Consider the following 14577-nt stretch of genomic DNA (forward strand, 5'->3'; position numbering starts at 1 on the left):
TGAGGCAGAGAGCATGTTGGGAAGAAGCGGGGAGTCAGAGCATTGGCAATCAAAAGCAGAGGGAAGCAAGATGAATGTCCTGTGTTGAAAGAAGGTACCACCATGTGGCAGAGAGTAGATAAGAAATATGGGTTAATTTAAAATGTAAGAGTTAGCTAATAACAAGCCTGAGCTATTGGCCAAGCATTTATACTTAATATTGACTCTCTGTGTTGGTTATTTGAGAACTGGCAGGCAGAAAAGAAAAGCCCACCTATAGGATCCTGTTTTTGTATCCATTCTGTTAGTATGTGTCTTTTTATTGGGAAACTGAGTCTATTTATATTGAGAGATATTATGACCAATGATTATGAATTCCTGCTATTTTGTTGGTGGTGGTGGTCATAGGGTGTGTGTGTATTTCCATTCTTTGGGTTTTTCTGGTTTGGGACTATCTATTGCCTGTGTTTTTGTGGGTATAGTTAACTTCTTTGAGTTGGAGTTTTTCTTCTATTATCTTCTGTATGGCTTTATTTGTGCATAGTTATTGTTTAAATTTGACTTTGTCAAGAAATATCTTGTTTTTTCCATCTATGATGATTGAGATTTTTGCTGGCTTCCGTGTTCCCCTAGAGTCTGTAAGACATTAATTAGTCCAGGCCTTTCTGGATTTTAGTGTCTCCATTGAGAAGTCTGGTGTGATTCTAATAGGTCTATCTTTATATGTTACTTGGTCTTTTCCCCTTGCTACTTTTGTTATTTGTTCTTTGTTCTGTATATGCAGTGTTTTGATAATTATGGGGTGAAGGAATTTTCTTTTGTGATCCAATCTATTTGGTATTTTGTAGGCTTCTTGTACCTCTATAGGCACGTCCTTCTTTAGAGTGGGAAAAACTTCTTCTATGATTTTGTTAAATATATTATCTGGATTTTTAAGCTAGGATTCATATTCTTCCATTCCTATTAATCTTATATTTTGTCTTTTCATAGTGTCCTAGATTTCTTGGATATCTTGTATTAGAAGATTTTTAGATTTAATATTTTCTTTGACCCATGAATCTATTTCTTCTATTGTATCCTCAACACCTGAGATTCTCTCTTTCATCTCTTGTATTCTATTGGTGATGCTTGAGTCTGTAGTGCCTGTTCTTACCCAGATTTCCTATTTTCAGAATTCCCCCAGTTTGTATTTTCTTATTGCTTCTCTTTTGATTTTCAGGTCTTAAATAGTTTCCTTCACCTCTTTGTTTTTTCTTTTTATTTTCTTGGCATTTTTAAGGGATTTATTGATTTCTCCCAGTTTGTTGTTGTTGTCTTTTCCTCAATTTCTTTGAGAGAGTTTTTCATTTCCAGTTTTTTTCTTTAAGAAATTTTTTTATTCATTTTATGTACCAACACAGATTCCCCTCTCAACCCTCCTCTCTATCCCCCCCAACCTCCCCTCCCATCCCCTCCTCCAAAAGGGGAGTCAACAAAGCCTGGTGTATTCAGTTGAGACAGAACCAAGCCCCTCTACCCTAAATCAAGGCTGTGCAAGGCATCCCACCATAGGGAATGGGCTCCACAACATCAGCTCATGTATCAGGGATAGATCCTGATCCCACTGTCAAGGGCCCCTCAAACAGACCCAGCTACACAACTGTCTCCTATATGCAGAAGGCCTAGTTTTGTCCCATACAAGCTCCAGGGCTGTCAATCTAAAGTTTATGATTTTCCACAAGCTTAGTTCAGTTGTCTCTATAGATTTCCCCATCATGATCTTCACCCCTCCTTGCTCATATAATCCCTCTTCCCTCTTTTTGACGAGATTCCCATAGCTCAGCCTGGTGCTTGGCTGTGGATCTCCACATCTGCTTCCATCAGTTACTGGATGAAGGCTCTAAGATGACAAGGTATTCATCAATCTGGTTACTGGGGTAGGCCAGTTTAGGCACCCTCTTCATTATTGCTAGTAGTCTAAACTGGGGTCATTGTTGTGGATTCCCGGGAATTTCTCTAGCCCTGGATTTCTCCCTAACCCCATAATGTTGCCCTCTGTTAAGATATCACTTTCATTGCTCTCCCATTCCTTACCTCGCCCAGCTCTACTATCCTGTTCCCTGGTGTTCTCATCCCTCATCCCCTCCCCCTCTATTGCTCCCAATCGTCTCAAGTTTACTTCAGAGAACTCATCTATTTCCCGTTCCCAGGGTGATCCATGCATAGAGTCCTCCTTGTTAGCTGGCTTCTCTGGAGCTGTGGGTTGTAGTCTGGGTTATCCTTTGCTTTACATCTAGTATCCACTTATGAGAGAGTACACACCATGTTTGTCTTTATGAGTCTGAGTTACCTTATTCAGGATGGTATTTTCTAGTTTTATCCATTTGCCTGCAAATTTCATGATGTCATTTTTTTTTACAGCTGAGTAATACTCCATTGTGTATATGTACCATATTTTGTATTATCCATTCTTCAGTTGTGAGACATCTAGGTTGTTTTCAGGTTCTGGCTATAATGAATAATGCTGCTATGAACATAGTTAGCAAGTGCTCTTGTAGTATGATTGAGCATGCCTTGGGTATATGCCTAACAGTGGTATCATTGGGTCTTGAGGTAGATTGATTCCCAATTTTCTGAGGTGTCACCTTCCATTCCCTCTTTAAGGACCTCTATCACCTTCATAAAGTTGTTTTTAAGGTCATTGCCTTGTGCTTCAGCTGCCTTGAAATATTCATGGCTTGCTGTTGTAGGGTAGCTGGGATCTGGTGGTGCCATATTGCCCTGACTGTTGTTTATTGTGTTCTTACACTGGCATTTAGGTGTCTGGTTTTGGAATAATTATAGGTCTAGGTCCTTATTTCTGCATTTGTCTTTGTTAAATGGGTGTTTTGTTCCTTGGTTTCTGTTTCCTCTTTGGTCTTCTAGTCTTTGTGGCCTAGATTTCTAGTGGCCAATGTGACCTCTGCGCTAGTAGGGCATTTCTGTTTAAGGTGGGAGTTGGTCTTCTGGTGCTTAGCTTGGCCTTTGGTGTAGCAGAGGGTCTCTGTTCTGGTAACTGGTGTGGGGTGTATTTCTGGCTTCTGTGTTCTGTACCTGTTGTTCCAATTGGTATGGTCTGTATCTGAGCCTCTGACATCCCTCCTGAGACTGGTGTGGTCTGCACTGAGCAGTGGATGAAATTCCACTGGAGTTGGGGGCAGGGCCTAGCAGCAGTGCTAGTGATGAGGTGGGGAAGGCTGGGGCAGCAGAATGGGTCTTAGGGGAACAGGATCCAGGAAGTGGGGCAGTCGAGCTACCTGGCAGATCACTCTGAAAGTGGAATCTTAGAGAGGTATTTGGGGCATAACAGTGGAGCCCTTGTGAATGGAATTAATACCACTACAGGAAGAGACCAGAGAGCTGTCTTGCTCTTTTTTCCATGTGAGTATAAAAGAAGCCAGCAGTTTACTGAAGAGAACCTTCACCAGAATCCTGCCATGTTAGTACTCTGATCTTAGACTTCAGCCTCCAGAAAGCTAGGAGTTAAATTTTCAACAAGTCATTCATTTATGATACTTCTGTTTTCTTTTTTCTTTCTTGCTCTCCCTTGACTCTTGCCTTTATTCAACCATGCTATAAACAAGGTCCTCCCAGCAGACTCCTTACTATGAACTATTTATCATCAGTGTGGGTATAATTGTAGGTAAGACTTGCTCTATTCTACCTACATGATCTTCAAGATTAAAGAAAACTATTCTAGCCAGGTGGTGGTTGCACACTCCTTTAATCTCAGCATTTGGGAGGCAGAGGCAGGCAGATCTCTCTGAGTCTGAGGCCAGCCTGGTCTACAGAGCAAGTTCCAAGATAGCCAGAACTACAGAGAGAAAACCTGTCTCAAAAAAAAAAAAAAAACTAGAAAAAAATGCTTTTAAATATTTATTGATCCCTTATTATGTTGTAGTAGGTATACTAAACTTTTAAGTATACAGTGATAAGCTAAATGATGGTTCTGAATTCATAAAACTATTGCACACTACATGTGTGTGTGTGTGTGTGTGTGTGTGACAAAGAAAATAAAATTCTAAATTCTTCACTAATTATACAAGCTACTTTAGAGTAAAGCAGGACCAGGCATGACTGATGCCTAGAAGCTGAGGCAAGATCACCATGAGTTCAAAGATCTGTGTATAGACATTTTTTTTTTCATATGACCATTGCATTTGCTGAATATTTTCTTCCATGGTATTGCTTTTGCTTCAGTTGTTTTGATCAACTAAGTGTATTGAGATGGGTCTATTTCTATGGTCTCCATTCATCAATTGGTTTCTTTCTCCAGTACCATATCATCTATTAAAGACTATCAGGGTCCAGCCCCTTAATATCCTTTTCCCAGGGCCCATGGAAGAATCCATCAACCAGCTGAGGAATCTAATCTTAAGGATATCAAATGAATGTACATACACAAAACTCTTTAGTCCATTCACTTTATTCTTTTCAGTCAGTTCTCTTTCTACGCAGCTTCTTTCCTGAAGTCATACTTGGCTCCTATCTTGCCTTATTTTCTCTACGTTTTTCTGCTGTTCTAAGTTCTATATTACTACTTTATCTTAGTTTTCCCCATCTAGTTCTTCCTAACTTTATTCTTCTTCATCTTAAGTCTTCCCCCTAGTCTCTGAGGTTTTCATTTATATACCCATACAATCAAAGGCAAGGTCACCAGGCTTGAATTTTTCAGGGTCAAAAGAGGGGTGATAAGATCCACACAAAGAGCAGTAATTGTCAGCTATTATTAGCAACCCAAAAGGCAAGTGACTAATAGGGACTGAATCAACTAAGGGCTAAATTCATTTAATTAATCATAACAGGGAATTTATATGCTCAAACTATATTCTCAGAAGTGGTAAGGTGAAATGTTAGGATTCTATAAGTTACTAAGTCATGACTGAAAATAAAACTGCCTTTTTTTCCTTTGGTGCCATATCTGTCCAAGCTTATCTCAACTGAGCCATTTTCTGCCAGGGAGGGGGAAGTGTACTTGGTAGCTAGGCAAACTGTATCATAGCTTGATGTACCTGGTATGTATAAGCCCTTTTGTTCTGAGTTAATTGTAAAAAGGAGTTGTTTAGAACTAGAGATAACACTTGAAAAAGAAGGGTTGGGCTTAATTTGCATATCCACCTGGCCTGGGCAGTTGTCTCAGTGTAAACTTTTACCTTATCTATGGAACTAACAGATAGTCTGGATGCTTATCTATCTTCAGTCTGTCCTAGGAAGTCTGGGAAGTATCTCAGATAAAATACTTTTGTCCAGAGATGGTCCTGGCTGGATATTTGCTAATGGTGATAATTACAGAAAGGCCTGAAATTACAGTTGGGTGATATTATCCAAATACTCTAATTGTATAGGGGAAATTGTGGCCAAAGAATTATCAACCACACTGTTAGAAGTTCTTAGGTAAAGAATTAAATGGGAAAGCTACAAAGCACACAAGAAATGTATTGCAGGAAACATCTAATATATTCAAAAGCCAATATCACCAAGACTCCTTGAGTCTTGGCTTTATCTTCTAGAAGAGTTCTTAACTTTTGCCATAGTCAGCTGAACTCCTAACTTTGTATTTCTGCAGCTTGCTTTGGAGCCTGTCCTAGATCTCACTCTGTAGTCCAGACTGGTCTCGAACTCACAGAGTTCTACCTCTGCCTACCTCCTGCCTTCTAAGTGCTGGGATTAGTATCCACAGAATAATTCTCAGGGATTTTAATTGGGGTTGTACTGAATATACAGATCAAGTTATCAGCTAACAATATTGAACCTTCTTATGCATGAACCCAGGCTATCTGTTCATTTAATTCTTCTAATTATCTCATTAGAAAATTGTAATTTTTCAGGCTGGGTGGTAGTGGTGCATGTCTTTAATCCCAGCACTTGGGAGGTAGAGGCAGGCAGATCTCTGTGAGTGTCAAGAGACAAAAAAGAAGAGCTCAGTGTTGTGCAGACCTGAAGTCCTGGCACAGGGGAGATAAAGGCAACAGGACCAGGGGGTGAAGGTCATCCTTGGATATATAGTCAGTTCCAGGCCATTCCCTTCTTGCCACTTGAGAACCTATTAAGAGGGGGGCATTAAGCTTGTGATGGTTAGCTTTTCTGTAATCTAAAATCACCTGGAAGAACAGTCTCTTTCCAGAGATTGGCTGGTAGGCCCTGTCCATGTCTTGTCTGAGATGGAATAGAAGTTTCATACTGAATATGGGTGGAACCATTTCATGGGTTAGAGTGAAGAAAGCTAGCTGAGAGCAAGCATGATAGTAGCATGGGTATAGTTGTTTTTCTCTGCTCTTGATGTGGATATGACTGTAACTACCTACTTGAGTCCCTGCTTTGACTTCCTCCAAATAATGGGCTGTACCTTGTATGTCAAATAAACTCCTTTCTTCCTTCAGCTTCTTTTTTGTCAGGATGTTTTTTAACACAGCCACAGATAGGAAAGTAGGACAAGGCCGGAGGCCTTAAGAGAACCCTTCTAAAGAGGATGCACTGGTGGCACATGCCTGTGAAAAGATGACACAGTTAAAATGTAGAAAACCCTTCTCAAAGAGAATGCACTGGTGGCACATGTCTGTGAAAAGATGACACAGTTAAAATGTAGAAAACCCTTCTCAAAGAGGATACACTGGTAGCACACGCCTATGAAAAGATGATACAGTTGAAATGTACACCAATACAAAGGACAAGATACCATCAAACACCTACTGGAATATCAAAGACTAAAACATTGGCTCTACCAAGTGCTGGTGCCAACAGAGAACAACAGGTACTTTCATAGTTTCATAATCCAGAAATCATGCTCCTTGGAATTTTTCCAAAGGAGATGAAGGTCTAGGATCACACAGAATTTATATATAGATGTTTATAGTAGCTTTACTCATAGTTGCTGAACTAGGAACAACCAAGATGCTCTTGGATAGACTGTGACACATCTAGCCAAAGGGATAGATGCTCTTCAGCACTCAAGTGAAATAAGTCACCAAGCAATGCAAAGACACAAAATAAGACTTGGTGAAGAAGGCCAGTGAAAATGTTGGATTTGTTCTGATACACTACATAAAGTTCTGGAAAGGGAATTATGGACTGGTTATGGGCAGTGTGTGGGAGGCCAGCTCCCATCTTTTAAAGCATTCCTATGAGGAGGAGAGAGTGATAAGAAACTTTTAGATAGAAAGATAGCAGAGAGGAGAAAGACAGAAACACAGGATAGCCTAGGGAGGACCTGGATCAAAACCCAATGATCCCTTCTGCCTCTTCAAAAGGGCTTTTTATTACAATGCCAAGGGATGGGGGAAAAGGCCTCCCCCTTGCTAGATCAAAGCACACCACACAGCCAAGTGCAGACTCTTCCAAACACCTGGTAACCATACCCATGTTCAAATCATCCCCTTATGCAGCCTCGCTGGATAAAGCAAGATCAGATTCTCAGACCCTGAGTAAGTTCTCACTAGGAAACCTCTGTGAGTCTCTAAAGTTCCCCCTTCTTAATATATTAAAGGGCCTCCTCAGACCCCTTAGGTAAATTGTGCCTGCCTTATATCATTCTTCTTCCCTAATAAGCCTTACCATCCTGGAGATACACTTTCCATCCAGTGTACTCTGTCTTAGGTTGGCAGCTAGCAAGAAGAACGTAACCCATCCCTGACTACCAGCCTCTGGCAGAGGGAACTACAGAGCTTAACTCAGCTCTACTCAGTTTCCTACTAAGAGCTTGCAGGTGTTTGGAACAACCACAGCTATTGGTGAAATTATTAAGGCCACTCCACGTAGTTAAAAGGGAGGTTTATTTTGTGGGGTAACTTACAAATGAAGGGGTAGGTTTCAGGGTCTGGGAAAGGTATGGTGCAGTCCAGCGGTGTTCTCAGGAGAACTCTGCTCGGTCTACCTCCAGTGTCCAGCGTCCCGGAACCAAGAGAGCGACCTCCTCTTGATCCTCGGTCTTCTGCTCCCTCCTCTGCCCCGCCTTGTGGGCGTGATCATTATCGAAGCCTCAGAGGGGGTTGGAACTTCCAGTCCAATGCTGGGATGGCTATCCACTACACACAGCAATCCCTAGGGCTGCTACACCTCCCAGTATAGGAGTAGAGGATGACCAAGATGTAATGTCCATTAGCCTTAGCTGTGCCAAGCCCTTTTTAAAATTAATAAACTCTTGATGCAAACACATCAAATAAATCTATAAACTGCATCAAACTTAAAGACTGTCTATTTTTTTTTTTTTTTTGGTTTTTTGAGACAGGGTTTCTCTGTAGCTTTGGAGACTGTCCTGGACTAGCTCTGTAGACCAGGCTGGCCTCGAACTCACAGAGATCCACCTGCCTCTGCCTCCCGAGTGCTGGGATTACAGGCGTGCACCACCACTGCCCAGCCTTAAAGACCCTCTTAGCTTCACCAAACTATGATTCACTAATATCCACAGATTAACATAATTCTAATATGAATATTACTATACATATTTACAATTCTTACAAACTTACATTCAAAAGCAAACTCTCTATAGGACTAATTTACAAGCTTCAGCAAACATGTAAAAGAGATCTCTTAACAAAACTCTTTACATTTTCTTTCAACAAGATAAAAAGTACATGAATCATATTCATCACAGTTAAAATTGTAGGTGAACTCAAAACTTTCATTTCTGAAGTTCGAAATTCCGAAACTCAGTTCTAATAACAGTCTTATAGTTCCCCTGAAAGTTTGAAATCTGAGCCTAATTCATCAGCGGCTATAGAGTCTTTGTATCCAGCTCCCTTGACCCCAGGACTCAGTGAGTGCTACTATCAGGGGGCTGTAACACTTGGGATGACATTGCTCCCCCCCACCTTTTCCGTTGGGCCTTCCTAGACATTCTAGAACTGGTGGCAGTGCACCCAGCAGTGGCCAGTCACCAGCCAGGGGGGGCAGTCCCTTTACCCAAATTCATTGCAGTTCCCCTGAATGCAACACTTAACTAAGTTCAAACAAGCATTGCTGAAACTTCACTCTCAGTTACAGCAGTACTTTCTGTTAGCTTTCTCTAGGAGAGCTGCCCTAGGGCAAAGTTAGAATTACCATACTAAGCTGCCTCTCTGCTCAGCTAGAAAGATGTAGGAACCATCTCTTAAATGAGCCACACAATGGTTTGCTGCTAGGAATCAGAAGCTGTGTGGATCCAGGCTGTTTCATTCCATCTTTTATAATCTCAGTCTTCCAATACCAAAATAGCAACAAAACCTTTGTCCCAAACTCCTCAGCAGTCTGGGGGACCCCCTTAGTCTTTTGCTTTCCCAGACCACAGGATGGAACATCAATGTCAGGAACACTGATTTGTCAGCAGCTACAGTGTCATCAGAGATGACCATCCTCTGTTCCACTCACTGCACCAAGCACTCAGGCAGCCATTGAGCTTCATTTGGTGACTGAGGGTACAATTCCTCTCTCTTAATTTTTTGAAGCTGCATCTTAAAACTGCCATGAGCTCTCACAATGATGCCTTGTCCTTGATAGACTTGTTAACCCAACGTTTTTCTTTGCCCTTAAGTTTTTTCCACACCCCAAGCAAGTTCCCAGTGTTCTGACAACTCTCACTTGCCATGAGCCCTAATTTCTAAAAGGTCTCAAAGTGGCCTGACAAGCAGCATTAGCATTTTAACTGCCTCCTGATAGGGAGGTGTTGGTCATCTGTTTCCTGTCCCCAGGAGGTAAAGCTTCTAAACTTTCTAGGAAAGCTTGCAAAAATGTGGCATTTTGGGCTGTACTGGCAGCAAGCCATTTTTAACTCATTAAGTTGTTTAAAAGAAGTCAAAGCATGCACTAGCACAATATTTCCTTGAGTGTCTTGTTGCTCAGTTACAAGGAACATTTGAAAGCCTTGCACCTCTTTCCCTCTGCTAGCTACCTCCCAACACTGGCTTGAAGAGGAGATGCAGCACGAGCAGCAAGGGTTGGCCATTTTCCAGGAGGTTTTTGTGCCAGGGCAATTATGGGCAACTTTTCCATTCTGATAGATAACCTTCCCCCAATGTGTCTAATTCTGCCCCTACAGAAGGAAGATGTATGCCCTTCTGAGAAGGAGAGATCTGAAGAACTTCCAGTTGTTGAGAAAGAGAAATTACTAAATCCTAAAAACCCTCCAGTTCCTCCCTTGTCTCATCCCAAGACTTCTGTTCCTTAAACTTGGCTTCATGGCCAAGAGGGAACTGACCCTGATTGAATGATGTTATCAAAGTGTTCTCATCTAGCAGAGTTCCAGCAGAGCACAGGATTTTGTTCTGTCCATATCTACCTCAGGGAAAATTTGCCCCTGCTGCTCAGGACTTAGGTCTAAGCTGTCCTGAATTAATGCCAATAGGCCAAAAGCTTCCATGAGAATCAATTCTGGCCCATGTTCCTCATAATACTTTTGCATTTTGACTCCAATTCTTTCCCAGGAGTCTGTGTCCAGAGTCCCACAGTCAGAAAGCCAAGGACACAGCTCCTCCAGAAACTCTAAGAACATCTGTATTTGTTGCTGTTCTACCTGAACTCCCTTAGTTTCCAAATTCTCTACAAGTGAATATTCAAACATGTGCTTTCTATTTCCCTGCTACATCTGCAGTGGCTGCTCATTCCTGGATGCTGTTTTCAGGTCCAGAACTAGAGAAATTCTACTCTAACCCTGAGTTTCTTCCTACACAATATTCCTATACCAAAACCCTATTTTTTTTTCTAATTTAATAGCTAGAAATAGAGATAGAGAGGAGAGAAACCTAGACACAGAGAGATACTTACTGCAACTTATCTTTTCTATATACAGTTTTTGCTCCCAAAGAATTAACCTTAATACAAAACTGGACATGCCCAACTGCTTCCTGAGGTATTTCCCTACTCTCACTTTCTTCCTCTGCACCTAAGTAAGCCTGAGTTCTGGCACCATCTGTGAGGGTCCCTGTTCAGGGCACCATCTGTGGAAGGCCAGCTCCCACCTTTTCAAGGGTTCCTATGAGGAGGAGAGAGGGATAAGGAACTTTTAGGTAGAAAGATAGCAGAGAGGAGAAAGACAGACACACAGGATAGCCTAGGGAGAGCCTGGATCAAAACTCAATGGTCCCTTCTGCCCCTCAAAAGGGTTTTTTATAACAATGCCAAGGGGAAGGGCAAAATATTTCCCCCTTGCTAGATCAAAGCACACCTAGCCAAGTGCAGACTCTTCCAAATACCTGGTAACCATACCCATGGTCCAATCATCCCCTTATGCAGCCCCACTGGGTAAAGCAAGCTCAGATTCTCAGACCCTGAGTAAGTTCTCACTAGGAAACCTCTGTAGATCTCCACAGTGGTGGAAGTGAATAAAGGAATTAGGTGCTTTAGGGCTGTTGAAATACTCTGATGTTATTACCATGGGTACATGTCATTGTGCCTTTGTCCAAACACTAGACTCTGCTCTGTAATATAAGTAATAGGCTTTGGACCTATCAATGTAGGCTTATCAATTGTAGCAAATGTGCCACTCATGTGGGGAATAGTGTTGATAAAAAGGCTGTGGATGTTTGGGGACAGAGCACAGATGGGAGGTCTTTAGGTCTTCATTCTGACAATTTATTTCTTTGTGAACCTAAAAGTGTTCTAAAAAATTCTGGGGATGGAGAAATGGCTCAACAGTTACAAGCACTAGCGGAGGATCTAGCGCCTTCTCCTGGTCCCCAAGAACACTTGCACTCACATGCACATACCCAACCCCCAGACACGTTTTAAAAAGCCACCGTAGTGGCACACAGCTCAATCCCAGTTCTTGGGAAGTTAGAGACATATGGAACTCTGTGTGTTCAAGGCCAGGCTGATCTACAAGCAAATCCCAGGCCAACCAGGGCTACAGAGTGAGACCCTGTCAAGAAAGGAAAGAAGGAAGGACAATTACCTGGCTCTGCTGGCATGACAACAACCAAAATAATGTAAGAGCCAGAAGTTGTCCTCTTTCTTCATCCTCTACATTCTAAGAGTGTTTTCATAACTGATAGGGCACTGTCAAGACCCTATCTTGGGACTTGAGTGGTGAGCAGTGGTTAGATTCAATTCCCAACACCCACATGACAGCTAACAACATTCTATAACTCCAGTTCCAAGGGATCCAACACTCTCTTCTCATCTCTGTGGGCACTGCGTACACATGGTACACAGATATAAGTGCAGGCAACACACACACACACACACACACACACACACACACACACACACACGTTAAAATATGTAAAAATCAACAAGATACTGTCTTGGAGCTCCCTGGTACTGGTGCCGTCAGCACTCCAGTCTTGGTAGACCTGATACTCCATTGTCCCCAAAATACTCCAGAAGGACCAGCTGTCCAATGGCCACACTCTGCCTCTGCAAAATCTGGATCATGTTGACCCTTGGCCTCCTTTTTTTTTTTCAGAATGTCATTTTCTACCTATGTTCCTTCTCCAGAAACCTAATCTCAGCTGTAAGTAGCCTCTGGGTTGTTCTCTTCGGGTATATTATTTTGTTGTTGTTTGAGATAAGAATTTGGGCTAGATCTTCTTGCCCACACCTCCCAAATTCTAGGTGGGACTGCAAGTATATACCCATCCAGTTTTTATTCCCTCTTTTCCAATTTTGAGACAGGATTTCATGAAGCCCAAGCTGGCTTCAAATTCACTATGTAGCCAGGATACCCTTGACCTCAGCCTGTTTTTATTTTGGTCTTTCCACTTCATCCTTCCAGGAGCTGAGTTTTATAAGCATGTACCAACATGCCAGTTTGTTAAATGTGATGCTGGAAATGGACCAAGAACTTCACACATACTATGGGCATTCTGTCTGAGCTTCTGCTTGTGTTAATGGCATTAACCAAGTCCCTTCTGTGTTAAACATGTTAATGGCATTCTATTACAGTCAGTCTTGAACCAAACACATAAACATATCAACACATTGGAAAATTAGAGTAAAGAAGCATTTTTGTTAAAAATCTTCAATCATCCCACATGAATACAACTCCATTTGGCTATTTGTATTTTGATGCATTCATTTGATATATGAGGTATGTATTATATGTATTGATGCGAAACCACAGCTCTCATCTTAAAAGGAATAAGAGATAGTTCATCCTGGAGTCATTTTTGAGTGACCACAGCCTGGGAACACAGATTTAGGTTACCTCAATTCCATATCCCAATGTGAAAGCAGTTTCATAAAGTTCTATAGTTTTATAGGACAGAGAAAGTCATAAACCAAGGTGAGTCTAAAATACATTGGTGAATACTGTTCAGTTGGAACTTCCAGCTCATCCCTGCATGGACCACCCCATTCCTCCCTCCCCACTCCACCCACTCAGAGAGTCTCTGAACAAAGGAAAGGTGCCAAAAGCCCAGTTCCACATTCTTGGAGAGTACTGTGGCTTCCTCTCCTGATACTGCCAGCCACCAAAGTTCCCATCTAGCATTCAGCTTTTAGCTATACTTGGGTGCAAACCCAGCTTGTAGTGGACACATCATCACCCTGCACCTATAATCTATAAAACTTCCCTGCATTAGCTTGGGTGTGTGATTTCTCTGGCTTCCATCTCTGTGAGATCAGTGAACCTGAACAGGAGTTGTTTTGCCCTTAATAAACCTGTTGGTATACTCTTTCCATTTGGCTTTATCTGGCTTACTGTGTCAGCAGGTAAACTTATTATTTAGGGTAAAAAAGCTATTATGTACACCAGATGTGGGAAGCTTTTCTATAGGCTCAAAATGCTATTTAATAACATTGTTAGCTTTTGGATTGGTAAAAAGCCAGAAGTCTGCTAAGTTTATATATATATGTATATATATTTATATATATACATATATATATACATATATATATATGTATATATATATATATGTGTGTGTGTGTGTGTGTGTATATGTATATGTCACAAGGTATTAGTTCTAACACAGAGGTGGGTAAGGAATGGCTGTTCCAGTGGACTAGAATTAGCCCAAGGTAAGGCAGTTAGCCTCTGGATCTGCAACATTCCAATCTCTGTAGTACTGAAATTCTATTTATCCAGCCAGTCTCTGAAGATACAGCTTCTTCTCAGGAGTTTCTATTGAGAAATGTCTGTGATGGTCTTAGTACCATGCTTTTTAGAAAGTGAAATCTGGGTTGGGGATTTAGCTCAGTGGTAGAGCACTTGCCTAGCAAGTACAAGGCCCTGGGTTCGGTCCTCACTTCCGGGAAAAAAAAAGAAAGTGAAATCTACTTGGAAAGTTGTAGCCAAGTAAAAATCATTTTCATTGAGTTCTGTTATATTGGAGTTTATATACATGTATGTATATATTTATGTATTCAGAATGGGAGTGACAAGAGAGAATCAATGTAGTTTGCTTATCCTGTACTCCTGCCCATTAGGAGCAAGGTTGTTTGCTGGGGATGTCTTTCTGTATGCTGTGAATATGTGTTGCTCTAATTGGTTGATAAAGTTGCATTGGCCTATGACAAGGCAGCTTAGAGGCAGGTGGAAATTCAAGCAGGTTGACATGAGGAGAAAGGAGAGGCAGAGATGCCAGCCTGCCAACCAAGGAACAACATGCCAGCAGACTGGTAAGCCACAGAACATCTGGCTAAACATAGATTAATAGAAATGGGTTAATTTAA

Source organism: Onychomys torridus, chromosome 3 (genome assembly GCF_903995425.1).
Source record: "Onychomys torridus chromosome 3, mOncTor1.1, whole genome shotgun sequence".
NCBI lineage: Eukaryota > Metazoa > Chordata > Mammalia > Rodentia > Cricetidae > Onychomys > Onychomys torridus.